The 20,826-nt window shown below is 43.2% G+C and overlaps 1 long non-coding RNA gene across 2 annotated transcripts in view; it reads left to right on the forward strand.

The window, feature by feature from the left end:
- The first annotated feature begins 581 nt into the window (after window positions 1-581).
- The window catches only part of LOC148183012 (uncharacterized), an 84,473-nt gene continuing 64,228 nt past the window's right edge, over window positions 582-20,826 (forward strand). For both annotated transcript variants that reach the window (XR_015773947.1, XR_015773946.1), the window contains exons 1-2: window positions 582-692; window positions 1,410-1,561. This is a non-coding gene — a long non-coding RNA (uncharacterized LOC148183012). The remainder of the gene's footprint in view (window positions 693-1,409; window positions 1,562-20,826) is intronic.

A 20,826-nucleotide genomic window follows, 5' to 3' on the forward strand; every position in this document is an offset into this window, starting at 1 on the left:
AGTGCTGCGAACTGAAGCCTCTGGTGACCTGTGGTTGGTGCCTGCCATCCTTCAAACCTTGTCTATCCTTGTTAGTCCTCACTGCAAAGCCAGCAGGGCAGCTCAGAAGCCAGTCAAGTCCCCCCTCAGGTGACAGATTTTGTGTGCAGTCATGGCAGGGATTGCAGCCATCTAGGAGCCCTGGCTGTGGATACCGCCAGGGGGACAGGACAGCCTTGGATCCGGCTCCCCAAAAGGCATTTCCCAAACCAAGTCCAGCCGTTTTTGTTTTTATTGCCTCTGCTGCTGGGAGAGGTTGTAGCTAAACAAAACGTGGGAGCCACTGGTTTCAGACATCTTCAGTCTGCTAGGGTTCAATTTCTGCCTCACTGTTCAAAAACTGTCCCCTTGTTTTTGCCCTCAGATACCTCTGGGACAAATGAGTTCTCCCACAACCTGTCAGGACAGAGCAGTGGTGAGTCAAAACCCCAACATGTGGGGCTGAAAGCACAGAGCCAGGCAGCTGTAGGGCATCAGGGAGATCCCTCTGCTTTCCAGGATAACCAATCCCACCTGTGCTGAGCCTATTGGAGGGCTCAGATCTACGTGGTGGGCTCTTTTAGCAAGGTAGAGCTGAGCATGTTGCAGTACAGGAGCTTTTGCTAGTAGAGGATGAGGATTTATGATACTTTTCTCACTAAGAGAAATCTCAAGTAAGTTGAAGCTAGTTCTGCTGTAAAGGTTTTGTGCTTTGTCTGGAATAATGCTTGTTTTATAAACATGGGGGTTTAGAAACCTCTTGGCCTTCAAGAGAAAATTGTTTGTTTAGGAGCTGTACCTTTTGTATTGTTATTCAAAAATGTCTCAGTTAATCATTGCTAAAGGCCTTGCCAGCCTGTGTTGAAAATTCTTTTTTTTTTTTTTTTTAAATGCAGCATGTATATAATTTATTCTGTTCCTGTCCACATAGAGAAAGACTCATCTCAAATGTCAGGGTGGGGGAGGAGAAGGTACATGACCCAGAGGGCAAGAATACTGGATGCACTGGTGTTGGACTTGACATTCCCCTAGTATTCCCTGTGATAACATCAATCTCAAGGAACCCTCCCGGTATAAATACAGAGCTGCTGTGCTTAATATATATTTCCAAAGGAATTTCACAGTAATTGAGCATTAAATGATGTCCACTTATCATAAGGTGTTACTGTTTTTATTAAAAATTATAAATAGGCCTTAGCAGAACAGAATGTATCAGATCCACACCACCATCTCTGTTAGTCTTTATGTTACAATTGTCATTGACCAGCTTTACTGCATTATTTTTAGATGGTTCATAATTCCCCCAGCTGATTAAATGAAGATTTTTGAGCAAAGAGAGGCACTGGGTGAATTATGTAGTGCCATTGATTTTTATTCTTATTGTTTCACAGAACATGCTTTAAAATCTCCCGGTGTCTGTGAGGGCCTCATTAGCAGCCGGAGGAGCTGGTGTGGCTGGAACACATGGGCTGCACTGGAAATCTCAGCTTGTGGAGACAGAGATGCCAGAGCTGGCCTTGGGATGAACCTGCTGGATGTCCAGGTATGACCTGGGCAGTCAGGATTTGGGAGTCTTTGCCCAGTGAACCACAACAAACCTGCTGGCAAAGGAGCCACTGGCCTGGGGGGTGCCTGAAGGGAATGGGGCTCACAGTTCTGCAGCCAGAGAAATGCCTGTGTGGGAAGCTGTGTCTCATTCAACAGCATTTAAACCTGAGAAAAGTGTTGGCAGATATCCCATCTGTGGAGCTGTTTGAAGTCAGGTTGGACGGGGCTTGGAGCAACCTGGTCTGGTTGAAGGTGTCCCTGCCCATGGCAGGAGGGTTGGAGCTAGAAGATGATCATTGAAGTCCTTTCCAACCCAAATCAGTCTATGACTCTATGAAATATTGGCATTTCCCTTCTCTACACATTAAGGCTCTTGCATAGGCTACCACAGCAGCCACCCACACAGCCTCTCCTCACTGTGGCTTTCAAAGCTTTTCGAGTTTGGAGAAGAAAACCAAAGCAAATGTGATGAAGGTCTGGTTCATTTTGTGGGGAATGTTGGTTATTTCACCTTGCTACTTTGTGTCATTTAGGGATGCTTGCGCATTACAAATTGCTGAAAAATAGGTTAACTGTAAAATGGTTTCTAAGATTAAAGAGAGTAAGGTTTGAAAATTGAAAACTGATGTTTTTCTGCAAAATTTGAACCAAGTATGCTAAATATTTTAGCCCTCCCAAGGTTATAAAAGAGGTCATTAGGTGTTCATAGCAGAAATGATCTTACAGAACATTGCTACTCTATTTTATTGTTATTAAACTACAAATAATGAGCCTGCAACAAATGGGAGGGGAACTGTGAATGGAAGTTATGGCAAGATTCATTGTTTCTCTGTTTGTTCTTGAGGCTTGAAAGAAATTATGTGTGTGGGCTAGAAATACAGCTTCTTCTATCCTTCTGTCAAGTTTGGTGTGGTAGCATTTACCTTTTTCATATGTGTTTTATTGGATCTTGATGCATTATGTAGTTCAGATTAGTATTTTAGCTTTTTAATTAGCAGGGCTTCACCATGGCCTGTTTGTCTCTGTTGCTGGTCTCTGTGTTATCTGTAGAACACAGCCCATGGGAAGATGACCAGGAAGGCCTAAAAACATGTACAAAGCATTAAATGTTCTTTCTGTATCATGAAAAAGAGAACAAACACTCTTATACCAATACAGAAATTTCTGTGAATTTTCTGGAGTTCTCTTACAACTCAAAAGGGGAAATTCCTGCCCAGTGGAAATGAAAGAAGGTATTTTCTGACCACAGGAGTAAAGAGTTACAAATGGAGCCCTATCTTTGCCCTTATTGTTTATTAATGCAGCCAGTGCTCACACAGCCCCTGCTCCTGCTGAAAGCCACAACTGGCCTGTGTATTCTGGTTTGTACATGAAGTGACAGGAATTACGCAGTCTCACTCCACAGACCAAACTTTTCACACAGCTTGGATAGAAATGAGCCCCTGGGGACTCAAGATGCTGCTAGTGCTCCGTGAGACTCTGTGATGGCACAGCCAGCTATCAGTTGTTAATCCCAACACATCATAGGAGACACTTTCTATCTCCTCCTGTAATGTTAATGCAGCTGGAATTCCATAAATCAAATCTCAGCAGTAAAAAGGTTAATAAGTTTACACTATATAATTGAAAGCCATATTGGTGATTAAAAGGATTTTATATATCAGTTTTCTGGGTCACCAACTAATTATTTTTGGTGGCCTGTAATAAAACATGGCACCATAGGCAGATAGAGGCTGGGCTGTAATCACATAATATATGAAAAAAAACATTCCCATTTATTTGAGATGAGGTTGTGTACACCAGCTTGTTGAAGCCTTTGAGGTATCTTTCTCCTAGTTTGGAGACAATGGGAGAACTCCATGCTCCGTGTGGTTGGTGAGGTTCATCCCAAATTATTGGATTGAGTTTTGAGGTCTGGCACTCTCTCTCCAGAGCTGAGCCCAAGGGAACCAGCTGTCACCTGTGATGGAAAGGTTCTGCCGAGGCACTGGGGATCAGGTTGCTATTATAATTCATTTTAATGCATTCTGCACATACTAATCATTTATTGGAACAGGATCTTCTGTAATAGGGACATGACTAGCAAGAGACAGAGACGATTGATCATCCTTGCCAAGAAAGGGTAGTTAAAAAAACAAACAAAATCCCCTCCCTTCTGTACAAGGGGCAGGTGTGTGTGCATGTATGAGGGATTGGGTATTCAGTGTGGAGGTGGAGAAAAATTGAACCCAAAGCTTATATTGAAATCTCTACAGTAAAAAGGAAACCTTCTGTACAAGGGGCAGGTGTCTGCATGGGCATCGGGCATTGTGTGTAGAGAGGGAGAAATTCTGAACTCAAAACTTGAATTTCTACTGCTCTATCAGGCTGAAATGCCCTTTTTGGAGCCAGAAATTCAGGCACAGGCATTCCAAACTCATGCCTCTGTTCTGCAGGTTGTATGTTTTTAGAGCATTTCTCTGATTGCAGCAGGAAGCAGCTGAGGGCAATGGCAGAGGTGGGGTGTGCAGGTGGATGTGCAGGGAGATGTTTTCACAGGTCACTGCTGTAGTCTCTGGGATGTCCTGTGGTGCTGTGTGAGGTGACACAACCACAGCCCTTCTAATGGTTAAACAATCCACTGCTGGTCCCTGTTTTTCTTGGTGAGCAAAGGACAAACAGCACAGTATGGTGAGTGTTGGGCACATCGTTCCCATTGTCAGGGCAGGATCTGAGATGTGACCAAAAACAAATGACCTGATGTTCAAATCCCTCCTGGACAAGGCTTGCAGAACCACTTTAGGGAGCAGGACCTTCTGTGACAACTGCTTCTATAATAGTTTTTAGATCTTTTGGTTACAGCTGTTTAATTGACAAATCATTAACTCTTAAATGCCCATTGCATAAAATCAGTGCCATGACATATTATACTGTAACGAGTAAAGGTTCAAGTCCTCTGCCACTAAAATAATTCGCTTGTCATCTCCTATATCTAAATAGGAGCTTTTTCTGCACTGAAAAGAACATATTTTTATTCAAATTAAGCTCTTAATGTGTTTCCTAGCAGCATAGCTACAGGGTGTGATACTCAGCTTTAAACACAGGCTGGGGAGGTTAAAAGTGGAATGGCAGTTGGGTGAGTAATGGCCTGTGAGTCAGCTGCTAAACTTGGCTTGACAACCTCCATGTCGCCACCAAGTCAGAAGTCATTTGTGTGACATTTTTGAGGGTAAAGAAGTAAAAAAATAAGCTGGTAGTTTCCACTGGTAGAAGGCCATATCTGGGCCTTCTGAACAAAGTCTGAGAAGGAGGCAAGGTAAGCAGCAGCAGCAGTGCAAATGTGGAAAGGGTGAGAATATAAATTGCATCCACAATTTTAGGTGGATATCTGCACAATTGTGGATAATTCAGATACCTCAGGTGTGCCCCTGTGAAGTTCAGAGGAAAAGCAATGTGGTTAAAGGGTCTGAGTGCTGGGGGGGCTGTCCTGTCTGATATTGAGCAGGCCTTCCTCCCAGGGCTCTTTACAGCTATAACTTAGTTAGGTTCAATTTGACCAGTCTGGGGCAAGAAAGCCAAATAACACTTCTGCAATCTGCTGCTGTTCTGGGCTGGAACAGCAGAACTGCTCGCCTTGCTGTCACTTTGTTCAGCCTCTCTCTTTTTTGAGAGATTTTTGTCACTGGATTGGTAATATCAGGAAGTTGTTATTTTTTCACACATAATCAGCAGCAGAAAGTGCACGGTCCTGTTTCAGCCTCCAGGTGCTTACAGACATCTTTGTTAAAATTGACAAAGAGAGTGAGAACCAAATGGAAAGAGATGATGAGGTGACCTTGACAAGGCCTAGTGCTAAGGGAGTGCATGGGAAAAGAGGGATCTCATGGCTATTCTGGGAAAGAACTCCTGACTCTGACACAGACAGTCCGGTTCTTCTGAAGAATAAAATCACAACAATATCTAGAGGGAAATAACTTATCCTGTTTGATAGCACTGACAGCGATAATAAGATGGAATTTGAGCATCCACTGTGTTTAGTTCACTCCTTGTGACACATATGGAATGCTGTCCTCTAGATGGAGCTTCTTTCTATGTTTTAGGTAGTGTAGACAAGGAAGGGAGGATCCCAACAACTATTCTGTATCTGACCTAGAACAAGAGGTCAGAACCATAATATGGCTTCTAGTACTCCTTGTCACTGAAATCCTTTCACTTCACGCCTTATTGCGTAAGTTCAATATACTTTTGGGCTAAAGCTCTCCTGAGCACTTAGCTCTCTAAACTCCCTACTCAGCAGGTGGCTTATTTAAATGTGGCTGTCAGCTTGGCCAGTGGCCAAAAGCAAATGGCTCGATGCATGAACCGCAGTGTTTGGGTTTAATCCTGCTCTCGTTCCTGCCAGCACAATCCTCCTGGCTCTGGTGGGGTTGTGTGGGTTACAAGTGAGTGCAATATAGGGCTGTCTGCTCAACTGTTTGTCAAATAAATCTATGGCCAGTCACTTGCGTTATGTCAGCTAAACATTTGCCTGCCACTTTTGCTTCTGCGAACCAAGGAGGAACTCTGGGTTGTTTGAAATGAAAACCATCATTTTCAGCTCTCACTTAACCAACAAGCATTTCTTCCACGTCACGTGTAAGGAACTTGTTTTGCAGCCCACAGCCTCGAAGAGGAAATGTAAAGTTTTTCTAAACATCCAGTACAAATGGGGATATTAGCTGCTTAATTGATTCTTCATAATTTGGGTCTTATGACTGAGCAGGTGAGATGGAGGGAGAGGGGAAGCACATGGTTTAAATTAAATATATGGAAAAAAACTGCCAAATGATAAAAATATATTTTTAAAGTAAGCAAACCTGTTTTCTCTCTGCTTCTCCATTAAATGTGTCATGAAAGGGCCTTTACAACTAGGTGGTAATTGGAGAGTAAAAAGCAGTGCTGTCAGAGCAGTCAATCTATCGCATCCTCTACTGCCTAAATGTTACCAGCAATTAAACAAGTTAGTAGGGGAATAACTTGACAAGTGAGTTTTATCACTGAATCATCTTGGTGGCAAAGTATGTGGGTGCTCTTATTAGATTCCCCTGTGTAACCCCAAAGATTTAAAATGCAGCCCCAGGAATGCATGTTCAGACCAAAGAGACTATTTTCTTTCCCAGACTACCCAGGCGTAGGGAAGATTAGAATGCTAAAAATAAAACAACCTTTCCCACCTCCCCCTTCCTCTCCCCTCCAAAGTCAAATCTGTCCAGGTTGACTGCTCCATTAAATTCAAGAACAAAAAGTTATAAATTGAACATAGGGAGAGCAGTGCCTTTCTTAAAGTGATGTTTCCTTGCCTTAATGGATTTAGCTATGGCAGGGAGTCAGAGAGAAGCTGTCTTAACTAAATCTTTGACTGATTATGCATTTTTTTTCTATTCATACAAGATAGATTCATCATTCCAATTTGTCAAGCTGGCGAAGTTCCAATTAATTACACCAGGAAAAGCTCAAGCTGCATTAGGCCTCTGTCAGGCCTAATCTAGTGCTTCATTTACTGGAGCCCCAAATGAAGAGATATCAGAGGTGTTGTTCCTCTTGGTACTTAATTTGATGAATGCCCTAGCAGCACGATTGGTGGCAGAGGTGTGTATGTGTGTGTCTCTTCATCAGCCACCACTGCTGAAGTCGTCATGCTTTCTCTACTAATTTGAGGGCTCATCTGTATACTGGATGTTTTTCTGGAAGGTCTATTCTTCATCGATATGCCAGAAGGTTTCTTCTGTGTGTGCATGTGTCTGGGTGCCTTTCCAGATCTGCTGGACCCGATTCTGAGCTCAGTGCTGTGATGAGCTGGGATTGAAAGCCTTGTGTGCAAATGTAAAGCAGTATCAGTTAGACTGGATGCTGCAGAGGGCTGTAAATTTTGGCATCCCTGTTGCATGTTTGCAGAGGAAGGGCAGCTTTGCTCGTTGCTCATAAGGAAGTCAACGTTATCATCCTTGTCCACTGTAAAGAAGAGCTCAAAATGCTTGAGTAACCTGAACCATTTGCTTGCTAAGAGGATTTGAATCTCTGATATTAATATATATGAGCTGTATCAACACAGTGAAGGAGTATATAAAGGTACAGATAGACACTGACACCACACTGGTGGGCTGCTATTGACTATATACATCCTATGCTAATTCTTAAATATTTTACAGTAAAGACACTATGGACCAAGAACATATGTTTCTTTTCTGCAGCACTTTACGTACGAATTATTCAGCATAAGGTGCCAGAATGCCAATATGTTTAGCTTACTTTTGGCTTTTAACCACTGCTGTGATTAAAGATGTAACTGCAGCAGTGCTGTCACTTTGCACGTAGGTTTAGGTGTCTCAGAAAGGAGGAGGCATTAGCCAAGAGTAAAGTAGCTGTGTACTTTGGCTGAGTAAAATGCTAAAAGTCTTCATTTGCCAGCAGTTCCCATGCTGGGTTCCTGAGTTTATTTTCCACTGACTGTGTTTGAGAGACTGGTGTGTGCAATGATGATTTTTAATGGCAGCTATCAGACATGCATATGGTGCTCAGCAGGAGCCCGTATTCAGAGCAAGCAAGGAGAGAATTGATGCACTGATGGCTGTACTACAACAACTCTGGAGACAGTTTGGACCTCAACCGATGCTCATTTTTGGAAGGGAGGTCTTTGTATCTGCTAATACATCAAATTTGCATCTGCCATTAGTGTGTCAAAATGAGATAAGCTGAGTTGTAGGGTAACAGGGATAACACCCTAAATCTTGTCTTAGATGAGCTTTTTGTAAGTGTTTCTCTTTTGCTTCGGGACAAAATCAAATAAAGACATTGAAATCTCTGTGGGAAATGTTGAAGGGAGAGACAGACTGTGGTTGTAATGATCTCTTTTCATTCTGCACAAGAAGGCTTTTGCTGGACTTGTACATTTGAGGTTGGTTCTTAAATGTTCTGCTTAAAAAGTCACTGAGGACCAAAACCATATGTTTCTTTTCTACAGTACCTTATGTATGAATTATTCAGCATAAGGTGCCAGAATGCCAATATGTTTAGCTTACTTCTGGTTTTTAGCCTTATGTTTTGTGTTAAGCAGGTTGTTTAAATTCACCTGTTGAACTTGAAATAACTAAAAGCCTTTGTGTAGTCTGGGCCAGACAAGAGTGAGCTCTTGTAGTTTCTAAGGCTCTGGGCTGGGCCCTTGTTTTTGTATTTGTACCTGTATGCCACAGGCTGACTTGGCTTTGCACCTGGCAGTTCCTTTACATTTGCTGGTATTTGTCTCTGGTTTACAAAGCTGCTGGGATATTTTGTGAGTGGTTTCAATGTATATTAATGCCAGTAGGTACCTGAGGCTGTCTAGACCTGTCAAGAGCAATGTCAAGAGCAAACTCTAGGCAGAGATTGTCTTGACTGGTTCTTTTTCATATGAAACACTAAGGTGGAGTTGGAGAGAGACGGTGTTGTTCTCTCTGTCCTTTAGAGAAATGAGAAATGCTTGTTTGTCCTTCTGTTGAGGAGGCACAAGGTTGGAGGCTCAGTGGATGTGTCCATGGGCTGTCTTTTCCTCTCATTGTGTGCTGATTTACCTCAGGGCTTAGCAGAAATGTGTCCCTGGAGCTGTATTGGACCTGTGCTGTTACAAATTAGAAGTAACAAAAGGGATTGCACATAACACACTACCAAACATCATATTCGCCTGTGCTCTCCTTGCTCTGGCACCAAAATGAGGTTCATTCCCTGCTAAAATCCCAGTTAACCTTTGAAAATATAACCTACATAGTGCAATCATCTCACTCAGTGGCTTAAAGACTCTGATAACTCTTGAGTTATTTAGGCAAGACAGAAGTGATCTCTTATGGAGACAGGAAGTCCTGAAAAGGCCATAATCCAGCAGAAATGTCTCTCTGCAAGGATGTGACCCAGAAAGCTAAACCTGTTCTTCCTTGGGTTCTCAGTGAATTTTCATCTGCATCCAACGCTGAATGCAAACTCTGCAGTAGTTTGGGTCATCATATGAGCATCTGTCTCTGAGGAATGATTACAGATGATGAGTTATTACCTTTAAATAAGGGGTAATTAATGCTTTCCACTCTGACTTTAATGAAAGGATTTCCTGATGGAGGCAAGGGGGAAACACAAGGAATATATTGTATCACTAATGCCCCTGCGGGAGTTGTTGGCACAGTCTATGGTTAATAATTTTGAGTAACAAATAAATGTGGGCAACTTGTGATATATGTATGGAAGAATAGGTGTCAAATTATTCATTATGAATTATTCTGCCAGTTCTAATAATAACCCAGCTGTTGAGAAGGAAACGAAAGCTGGATCTGTCAGTGCAGACAGACCCTTTTGCAGTAATTCTATCTCTTTCAAATGGAAAAATATAAACTTCCTCTGAGAACAGAAAATTAGATAAGAGAAAAAGAATGGGATCCCTGCTCCAAATTAATTTTTTTTAGCTTAATGCACACTAATGGATAATAAAAGTGGTTGATTAATGAACAACCGGCACACCAACCAGCTGAAAAAACACATTTTGGCAGTCAGCATTTGCAAAATCCATAGGTTAAAGGCAAATTCAACCTCTGTCACTGCTCTCAATATGGTCATGTGCCCTTACCAGGTAGGAGTGTTTTCATGAAGAAAGGCCAGACCCTGTGTGTGTGTAGTACATGTGTGTAGATAAACACACATTGCCAGCTGTATCTTTGGGCAGATTTTGGGGGGCTGTGTTTACATGTAATACCTGAGGAAACTTGATTGAGTAGCAAACCAGTGTCTGGCAAATCTGGGACTTGTGAGAGATCAGTTCCAAGGCACATCCACAGGTTGCCAAATGACTTCAGTCAGGTTCTTGTTCCACTCTTGAGCTTATTCTCTTCCCCTTCTCAAAGAAGGGGGTGAAACATCTCCCATTAATAGTTACAAGCTGCTGTCCTCACTTCAGATAATGACAGGCATAGATTGTGCATTTGTTGAGAGGATGGTGCAATTAATTCCTTTTGCACCTTGATACCATTTGTGAGGAATGATGTGTTGAACCACCAAAGGTGGAAAGTGAGCAGAGTCTCTGGATTTGGTGAGTGTCTCTCTGGATTTGGTAATTTGGTCCCAGTCCCAAGGAGATTTTGCTTAGATTTTCTAACTCTGAAGACAGCACATCCTGAGCCAAAGCCATCAATCTGAAACCATGTGAGACAAAAGAAAATAATTAGAAGATTTTTGTGGGGCTTTGTCATGTTTGAATATATTGCCTTTAAAAATGTGGGGGAAAATATATCTCTGCTATGTGATGCTTGGTTTAACACTCTAATGCCAAAGGGCCAGAAAACATTAATACTCCTTTACTGATGAACCCTTTTCTAAAATATTAATAAGCTCACCTGGCAGCCTGTATGTCACCCTGCTTTGCCTCTTGCACACTGTGCTCACGTCTGATTAAAATGTGAGCTGTCCAGGGCAGGACCCCTGTGTTCAGTGCTGGCTTGCTTACTGGTGCTATTATAAATAATTAAGATAATTATCCAATGTGTTTATGGCAACTGACTGCTTTGGGTCAGCTTCTCTGAGGACTCCTGTCATCAATGAAAATTTTGCAAATGGAAGGGTTTGCAGACTCCGGCACCAAAGATGGATTACCTGGAAGCTTTCAGAGCAATAAACAATGCTATTTCCATTTGCCTCTCCATCCAAATATGGAAATTATCAGAAACTGTAATTTTATAGTGTGAGTAAATGAGAGGCATCAACAGCATGAGTGAGACAGAGGCATTGTCTTTCCTGATGCCAAATCCCAGAATATTAAGAGTTTGCCAAAGGCATTTCAGAGATAGGTTTCCTATCCTCATCAATAATTTAAAACATTCCCAAGTCTCCTCTGCGTAGCTCGGAATAAGAGCTGAAGGCACGGATGTCAGAAGGCAGAGTGACTCCCAATTAGTCAGGTAGAGTGCTTTCTTGTTGACTCAGCCAGGGCAAGGGTAGCTATAAAACCCAGGCTTACGTCCTTATAGATTCCTTAATAGTTTTTCTCCTTGAAATCTGTGGTAATTTGTAGGAGATGAGTGGGCAGTCAGTCCCTAATCCACCGGGGTGCTCATTAGTGCCATGGAAAAAACACCGGGGCGGGCGGGCAAGCTGGTGGATGAAGCTGCTGACAGAAGATGGGTTGGGCAATCAGCACCAGAGCCAGACCCAGAAAGAGGGGGCAGCTTTTAAAACCTGCTGGGAACTGTGTCCTGACTTGTGGGCATTACCAGCCAAGGAGAGTTTGCAGTGATGCCTTCTAAATTTGGTGTTTGAAAGCATTGCCGTAAGGATTTGTATCTATGTGGAGTTTTGAGGAAGTGATGGTGTTTTGTCCTTGCACACAAGGGTGGGTCCTATTGGAACGTTTTGGTGCCATGCAGAAAATTCCTTGTGGAGCCCTAAAACTGGGCCATGTGAAGGGGTTGCCCTGAATCAGCCAATTTGCAGCAGCTCTCTGGCTGTGTCTATCTGGATGTGTCATAAAACTCTTGAGTGTCCTATCTGACCAGGCTAAACGTGTTTATTTACCACACAGCTCATTGTGCACTAAACTCATCCACATGGCAGGCAATTTTCTAGTGCTTAGGCCACATTTTGACCCAGCTGCCATGGAGAAGGCTATATTAAGTCCAGCTGATCAGGGCTGTCTCCACAGTGAAACAGGAAATTAGCCTCTATAGCTATGTGACTCTGTCAGCTTTTTTACACATTTCACACAACTCATTTCCTATAATGTGCAGCTTTTTCCTACCCTTTTTTTTTCCCTGCTGTGAGTAACATTATTTTGATACTGCATTCCCCAATGTGGTATTCAAATCTTGGGCTGACACTAATTATGTGCTAATGTTTTTTATTTTTTTAAAATTTTCTCCTGACATTGCTGACTGCACCTGTTTATACCTTAGTGTCTCTAACTGCATGTGATTCCATCCAAGTGCTGGTTCCTTGCACTTGGTTTAGAACTGTGTTTTACAGCACATTTTGACATTGATTGCAGCTTTGCAGCACTTCTCTGGCCCAGTGGCAGTGAGTCTTGACTGAATCTTTCCTCCTTTGAAAAAAAGAGGGTTTCTCAAAGCTGTACCTTTTACTGTTGAGATCAGATTTTTGAATAGCTGACTACTAAGAAAAAAGTTACAAGTGCCTGCCATAAAAATAGACATTTTAGAGATTAGAGAAGCTCTGGAATACTGCAAGTGAAAAGAGAGAATGAAGAGGATGGGGTTGCAGAGAAGTGGGAATTTGTTTCTTCCTGTAGGCTCACGATCCAGCACTGACTTCACCCACCATGCAGATATTACTGCCCAGGCCTTGAGTTCTTACTGTATCTTTGTTATATCTGGATAAAACTGGGGATCTCATTCCTAAAGGAACAGATTTGATGTTCAGCCCCTTTGTCCTGCATCCTTAAACTCCTGCAAAGCTGAGGGATCCTCGGCAGGGCCAAATTCCCACCTAAATTGCATTGCTTTGGGTCTAAGACAACTCTTCTACACTGCAAGGATTTTATCTCTGCTGTAGAATGCCAATGTGCCTGTGCTTTATGCCTTGGATTTTACTGATCAGGTGGCTGCAGAGCTGGTAATATGCCACTGGGCCAGTGGCTTAATGCAGGAATTACTGGAAGCAGCAATCTTGGAGTGCTTTTTATGAGGATAACAAGGCTTTTGCAGACATAAAAAGCAGGAGAAATGCTTATTAGTTATGGGGAAGGTGAAAGGCTTAGAAAACTGATTAGTGTAGCAGTGTGGTCAGATTGAAATGAAAGCTCAGTGGCATAATCGTTAATTGGGTGCTTACTTACCTACTAATTTGAGCTTGGATGTCAGCAGTACTGCACTTCATCTCAAACCAGAGGTCAGGCTTTAATGCTACATCATAAATTACGTAAAGGCACAACACTAACAATTAGATAATTATGGAGACCCATGCTGTTGCAATTTAACTGGGCAAGTTCAGGGCAATCATGACAGGAATAGTGCTTAACCCTGAATCTGCTGCCTTTCTTTCAACCTGACAGCCAAATATATGTGGCTGAGGAGGTACCCAGCTGTCTGGCAGCCCACAGGTTAAAAGCATCTTCCCCTATTAGTCAGATTCATCAGATGGCCTGGGCGAACTCTAAGGCAATATTGCAAAAACATTAATTATGGTTCAGAAAGAAAAGCCTGTGTTTCAGACTGCAGGAGGTTCTGGGCAGGGTGCAGCAGTCAGAACAGTTCTTGTGTTCAAGGCACTGTTGTGGTTTTTCATTTGTTTCTAAGCCAAGCCTGTGTATATGTTTGGTTTATTTACTTAGCCTGAATAAACCACCAAGCCAAAAATAAGTTTATCTGCAGGGATCTCTTTCCATGCTGCCCAGGACAGACCCAGCAGACCTCCCATTTCATTCTGGAGCCATTCCACTGCCCACAGCTTGTTATCTGCCCAGCTGCAGTGCTGCTTTGTGTCACTATAGAGCAGAGACAAGGCCGCTGCAGAAAGTGGCTTTTTCCCAGCTGTTTTCCTGCTCCAGCCATGCTGGAGGACACTTTACCCACCTGCAGCCTCTGGTGGCTCTTGCCTGTCATTCCCCAGAGCATTCAGCATGGGTCCTCTCGTTGCCCACAATGGCTTTAATGGGGAGAGAGTTCTATCAATGCTGGGGGTTTGAATATTCAATCCACAGGAAAGATGTTGGAGACGACGGTGGAAAACCCCAGTCAGGTGGATTGAAAAGTGATTGACAGTGGGATGAAATTAATAACATGCTGATCTTGAGTTGTTTGGCCATTTGGTCATGTGTTTTTATACACAAGCACTGTACCCTCATTGAGAAATATGTAATGAACAGGGGTTTCTGCAGGGTCTTAGAAACCTAAAGGCTTTGTTGGATTTAGGCCTGGGATTTTTTCTAGTGCTCTCTTTTTACTTTTGTTCCTGATCCTTCTGGTAATCAGGTAAATTGCTCACACTGTATATTTTATTACCTCTGTAAATATTGGGTTTTTTTCTGTGCTTGGCCAGGGCTGAGTAACCTCTGTGTATTAAAAAAAAAACAACAGAAAAACTGCCCACTGCTGTCACTTTGGCAGCATTTTTCTTATTCAGGACATTTTTTATAATCAACAGAAAAAATGTCCTTTGAGGAAATATCTCCTATTAATAGGAATGGTGTCTTATGGTGTACTGTGCAATGTTGTATGCTGACATTTTCATTTTTGGGCTGAGGGACTGTGTGCTTTAGCTTTAGCCATGTTTTGCTTTAGCCTTGGTAGGTAAAATTCCTTCAGGTGCTAAGTGTGTTATGAAAGTGCTAGGAAACCCTTAGCAGTGGCACATTGCTTTGAAAAACAATCTTATAACCTTTATATATGTGCTGCAATATAGCATGGTCAAGTAATGACACATCTGGTTACCTATTATTAAGGGTTGAGTTATGGTATGCTCTTTGTTTTAATTAGTTTGCGATAAACAAAAACTCGGGGGCTGTTCTGCTCTGGTAGTTCTCATTTTTCCTGCAGCCTTCCCTGCCCTTATGGGTTTATTAGTGTAGAAAAAGTGCCATGTTGTACTTGCAATGTCTAGACTGCTGTGGTAGACCAAGCAGGAGGCTTGGTCTGAACCAATTGTCCATCATGCAGGGCTGGGGGGCTCTGGGTAGGTCAGTGTTACATTTAATTTGGTAGCTTGAGGCTGTGTCTATGCCCAAATTCCCCACCAGCCCTCCAGGACAGGCTCTGTGGGTCAGGTTATCCCCTTTTGGGGTGCTTTAGGAGCATGGGGAGAGGAGATGGACTAATTTGCTCTTGCTACCTGAGAACTGGATTTTTAAAAATTCTTTTTTTCCCTATTGATACTTTTAAAAGGGGAAGACAAAGCTAAATTCTACCATGGCTGGGCTACACCTGGCTGTGTGAGTCTGAGAGCTGGTGTGAATGTTACTGGGCTCAGTCCTGCAGTGACCAGGAGGGATTTTCTGGCCTTTGGAAAGAGAAATCTCAGTGCAGAGGCATCAGTCCTCCCTCCAAGCAGTAAAATCAATCCCAGTCTTTGGCTGCCATCCTTCCAGCTCTGCCTGGGGGAGAGCCAGGCTATGGGTGTTGGGAATGGCAACGTTATACAGGGTCATGCTGGGTCTGAATCCAGGCCTTAAAAAGCCTTTAATGGGTTGGAAATGATCTTCAGTGCAGGGGACGTGCAGGAGTAGCCTCACAGGCATGTTGACAGTTTTTCCCTCCTAACAAACGTGACACTGCTCTCCTGCAGCGTTGGAGGGTATTTATTGCTGTACATCGTGGCATGAGTCCTTTTCCAAAGGGGCTGATGCCTTGGGTCTGTGACAATCTGATCAGCCCTTTGGACCATGACATAAAAATACCAGCAGTTCCTCCTGGCAGGCTTCACTAGCAAAAACCCTTTTTATAAATAAATCCTCTTATGGGAGTTGCAAAGGAAAACTCCATCCTTAAGGCGGTGCAGACCCAGAGGAGCTGCTGTGTCTTCACGTGTGGCTCCCCTGGACAGCTGTTCACAGCTGGCTCCAGGACACAGCCAGGGACAAACCTCTGCCAACCCTGGAAACTTCACTGCAGTATTTGGTCTTTCTCTGGAAGCTGTAGCTGCTGTCTAAAAGAGAAGGAACTAGAGTTGCAGCTCTTGTTTTAAAAGGCACAAGTTTCTGGAGCCAAGAAGGAAAGATGAGCAGCATAAAGCAAGTGTGCCCTCAAGGTTCAGGAAGCTGAAGGTGAATGAAAGGCACCTGCAGTGATTTCTTTTAGAAGGATCACTTGATGTTTCACCTTTTTATGTGGCTTCCTGACGCTGGTGTCAGGACTTTTGCATCCTCAGGACTGGTGCCAGTGTTCACAGAGCAAAGAGCAGAGGCTGGTGTTTTGGTTCACTTATCTGGGCAAGATCCCAGGCAACTGTGGCAGAGAAGTGCTGGGCCTGAAGCAAATCAAATGTTTGCACTGTGGATTAAAGGCACAGTGTTGATGAAGCACTTAGTTCTCACATAGCTGGGTGCACCACAGCACTGGTGCCCAATCATGGCCTTGATTCTTTACCAGCCATTAAAAATCCTGGCCATGCTTTAGTTATATTCCTTCCCTCTCACAGAAAATATCCATAAAGTTAACTTTCATCAGTCTGTCTGTCTTCAGAACCGTGGATCACTCCCATTGTAGCATCTTGATGCTGATTGTCATGGGATTTATTGCTAGTGGATTTGGAACTGGGTTGAACTGAAGAACACCTCAGCTGTACAGCTGGCCAGGCACAGTTTCTAATCTCTGCACATTGGGAATAAAACTACAGAACCAGTTTGCTCAGTATCTGTACAGACCTAAAAGCTGTGGCTTGTTCCTTGCTCATTCACAGTCTCTTTGGGCTACATTTTGGCACTGACAGTGCAGGAGATCACCACCTCTGTGGGATTTCAGCAACCCCAGCAAACAAAGCAAGGAGAGTATTGGCAGTTTTACTGTGAACCTTTTCCCTTACATCTGTGGTTTGCTATACCTGTGTACAGAAAGGTTCTCATATAAAGACCATTTGGGATCTTCTCTCTGGAGAGAAGTTATATCTCCACAGGCTTCTGGAGTTTGGTGTTTCAAAGTAAACTCAGCTGGGTGAACAGTGGCATTGACAGATGGTTGGACTCTGTCACTGAGGAGGATTTAGGTGAGAGGGGAGCATCCTGGTGAGACTTGCATATGCTCTTGGCAAACCCAGGGGCATGAGACCAATGTCTCATCTCCTCTTGCACAGGCAAGGTGATTCCAGCCAGCCAGTGTGAGCTTTATTACTTGCCTGCTATGCCAGGGAGTCATGCCCTTCCCTGAATTTTGGGAGAGACAGGCAGAAAAAAGCCTAAATCTTGTCCTCTGTTGCTTGGAAGGGCGAAGGTCTGATTTCCACAGTGCCTTACTTGACAGGTTATGCCAAGACTCGCTTTTTGTGCCCAGGGGCAGTGCAGCATTTCATGCCTTGTGCTGTGACGCCTCTGTCCAGTCCAGATTCCACTTCTGCAGCTGGAGCTGGGGACTGGGCTCCAGAGGACTCCTATATACAGAAGAGCCTCAAAAAGAGCACAGTAGCCCTGGCTAAACCCCTCCTGTGGTACAGGGTCAGTTCCTGTGACTCTGCAATGCCTCATCCAGTGTCTCAGAAGAATGTTCAAGGTCAGTGGACTGGCTTAACTTACACAAAATTGTGGTAATTTAGAACAATTGCTTGCTTGATATAAAGCTCTGTTTTATGTGGACATTTGCTCTCTTCATTGGATATTTGCTTACAATCAAATCTGAATCTTTAAGCATTTGGCCTTCAAAAAGCTGTAAAGAATGTTTTCTTGCAGAACCAAATTCTGTGTCATGTATGAAGCAGAGATGTACTACTGTACACCAGTGTGTGACTTAAATGTGCATTGATTTTCAAAGTGAGCTTCCAGTAAGGAAATCCCATCACATTGTCACTTAGACCCTCAGCAACACTTACAGGTACAACGCTGTGTGCACTGAAATCAAAGTTACCTTTAAGAAACTTGGCACTCTGAAGCTTTTCCATGGTTGCAATCAGTACCAGCAGTGCTGTTGCTAACAGTGCTACTGCTCCATCTGTGACAGAGTCAGTGGGGAATTTAAACTGGACTTTGGTGCCCAAATGCAGTAACTGCATGGCATGAGAGAACAAATTCTGTGTTTTGGTGGTACAGCTGTCTCTAAATCAAAAATCTCTTGACTGGTCTGGCCAGGCTGGGACTGGAAGTCAATCAACATCATTATCTGGGGCTTGATTTCACTTATTGGTGATAAAAAAAATTAGGAATTCCTATTGCATTAAATGTTTATTTTTGATACAAATGGCAAAACAGTCCAGCAAAACAGATTCTTTACAGCTGAGAGATTGAGTAGCAAGGGGAAGAAAATGTCAATGCAAGTTAAAGCAAATTTAATAAAGCAAATAAAAACAACATACTGACACTGAAATATAATCTTAATGCTCTGACTGCATCTAACTGAAGCCAGGAAATTCTAAGCTAAGTGTTCCCTCAGCCCTCTTAAATCAGCCCAGTTTGCTTAGGCATTGTTGCACATAAGCGCCTTTATGAGCCGGCCCCAAAACACTGGATGATAATAGGAGTGCTAAGAAGATATTTATTTTGTCAGCTGTGTGTTTGGATGTATCTCTGATGGATGTATCAGCCCTGATTCTGCAAACCACAGAAAATCCAGCTCCACTGTCAGTTTGTGCTCACACACTTTGCAGAATCAAGGTCGCTGTGCTCCAGGAAAAGTGCAATCTGTGAGGTGGGACTGAAGGCACCGCAGGGTTACTGAGGTGCCTTTGTAGATCCTCTAATGCTGCTTTTCACAGATGCTAGAGAATAGATCTTCACAAAATCTATACATTGAGGAACCTCCCTTTGCCAGATGAGAGGCTGAGCTCCTGAGAGGTTGTGATTTACCGATGGAAAAATTGTGTGTGCCAAGACCTGATTGTGCACTCTCAGTGCCTCCACTGGGTGTTTTCTCTCTGAGATGTCCTACCATGGACTGGAAAAAATAAAGAAGTTCGAAAACTTGAGGATCTGCACTTCCCTGCAGGTGCAGTGTAATTTGGTGGATTTTAGATGGAGCTGAGAGGGGGATCACCATTTGATTTTGGGAACTGAGGGCCTCCAGAGCCAGAATTGCCTGGAGCCCAACTTGAATTGAGGACTTAGGATGAGGGCTGGGTCAGGATGGAGCTGCTGCAAACACCTGTTTTGGAGCTAGGAGAGAACACTGAGAGGAGTGGTAAGCTTTTTAAGAAGCATGTGTTGCCCCATAGCAATCTTTTTTTTCCCCCGAAAGAATTACCAAAGAAAATGCTGGCCTGGAAAAGGGCAATAAAGACTGCCACTTGCATCTTTCCTCCATCTTTTACCAGAAATCTGGCCCTCAAAATATATTTGGAGTTCTGAATCTTTATTTTTGTGCAAAAAGAAGGTCTTTCTCACACAAGTAATCCTGTGAAAGCTTTAGAGTCTGCTTAGGTTGTTAGATCTGCAGGTCTTCTGGGTGAGATAATATAAGCAATGGTTTGTGCCAAGTGCTTGTGTTTTTGTTCCCCCACCTCTAAGAAGTCAGATCAGCCAAATTTGAACTTCCTGATAGTGTTTGTAGTTGATTAAGAAAATACAGATATCAGCCAAATGTATGCCTTGGTTGTTCTTCTCGCTTGTGTTCAGAAATTGCACCTAATATTTCTCTTTTAGAAGCAGAAACAAAGAGATTTCTTGCCCAGATTTCCCTTGTTGCTGGATTTCATGTCCAAGGAGCTTTGACCTGTTTCTGCCTCTCAGGTCCTCATTGCTAGTCCTGACCATCTCTTTATTGAAGAGCCTTCACAGTCCATATCCATCCTGCTTATCACTCTTACTCAATATTGACAAATCTATGCCCACTTCTGACAGGCCACAACTAATTGATTTTCTACCAGCCAAGTTTTCTAGCAAACACTTTTGCAGTGTCTGGCCTTATGAGTTCCCCCTGGGCTCAGGGAGAAGTGGGAAGTATCTTCAAAAGGAGGTGTTTCTGTAATATTTAAACCCTAAAAGCCTGTGAAAGACAGAGCGGCAGTGACACGGTACCAATCAAAATTTCTTAATTGCTTTTGCAGTTTTCCCAGGTTTTTTTTTCTATTTCTCACGCTCAGGCTGGGAGATCTCTGGGACTGGGGCTGTCATGTTGTGCAGGCCCCAGAATAGTGAGATCTTAATCTGTGCTTAGGGCTCCCAGAATGTGTGGCAGTACATGCATTAAACAGTCTCCTCCGCTTGCGTGCAGGAAAATCCAGTAAACCCATCTGGATACAGCTCAGCCCTGCTTTTTAATTCCTTGCTGGTGGCCCACAGTGTCCGTGATAGGCTGCTTTGGGAAGGCTCTGAGAGCTCCTCCTGCTTCCCAGTGATGTGGGGAGGGTTTGGCTGCCCTGCTGAAAGGGTCAGATGCAAAAATAAATATCAGCACCTTCCTCCTGTAGTCTCAGGGTAGGAAGCTATTTTCTTTCCTAAAACTCCATTTAGTCACTGTAGTAATTCAGGGCCTGACTATTCTTAGCTTTTACCTTTCTGTGTCTACAGGACCACAGGGCTGGGCCAAATCACAGCACAGCCCCAGCTGTCAGTCATTTTAATAATTATTATTAACCCCCTGCTGATGCTTTTCCACATGAAAGCAAAAGGCTCTTTGGCACTTTTCTTACTTTTCTTTAAAAGATGGA

Source organism: Pseudopodoces humilis, chromosome 16 (assembly GCF_049639895.1).
Source record: "Pseudopodoces humilis isolate 2021_Gansu_Grassland_sample_001 chromosome 16, ASM4963989v1, whole genome shotgun sequence".
Classification (NCBI taxonomy): Eukaryota; Metazoa; Chordata; class Aves; order Passeriformes; family Paridae; genus Pseudopodoces; species Pseudopodoces humilis.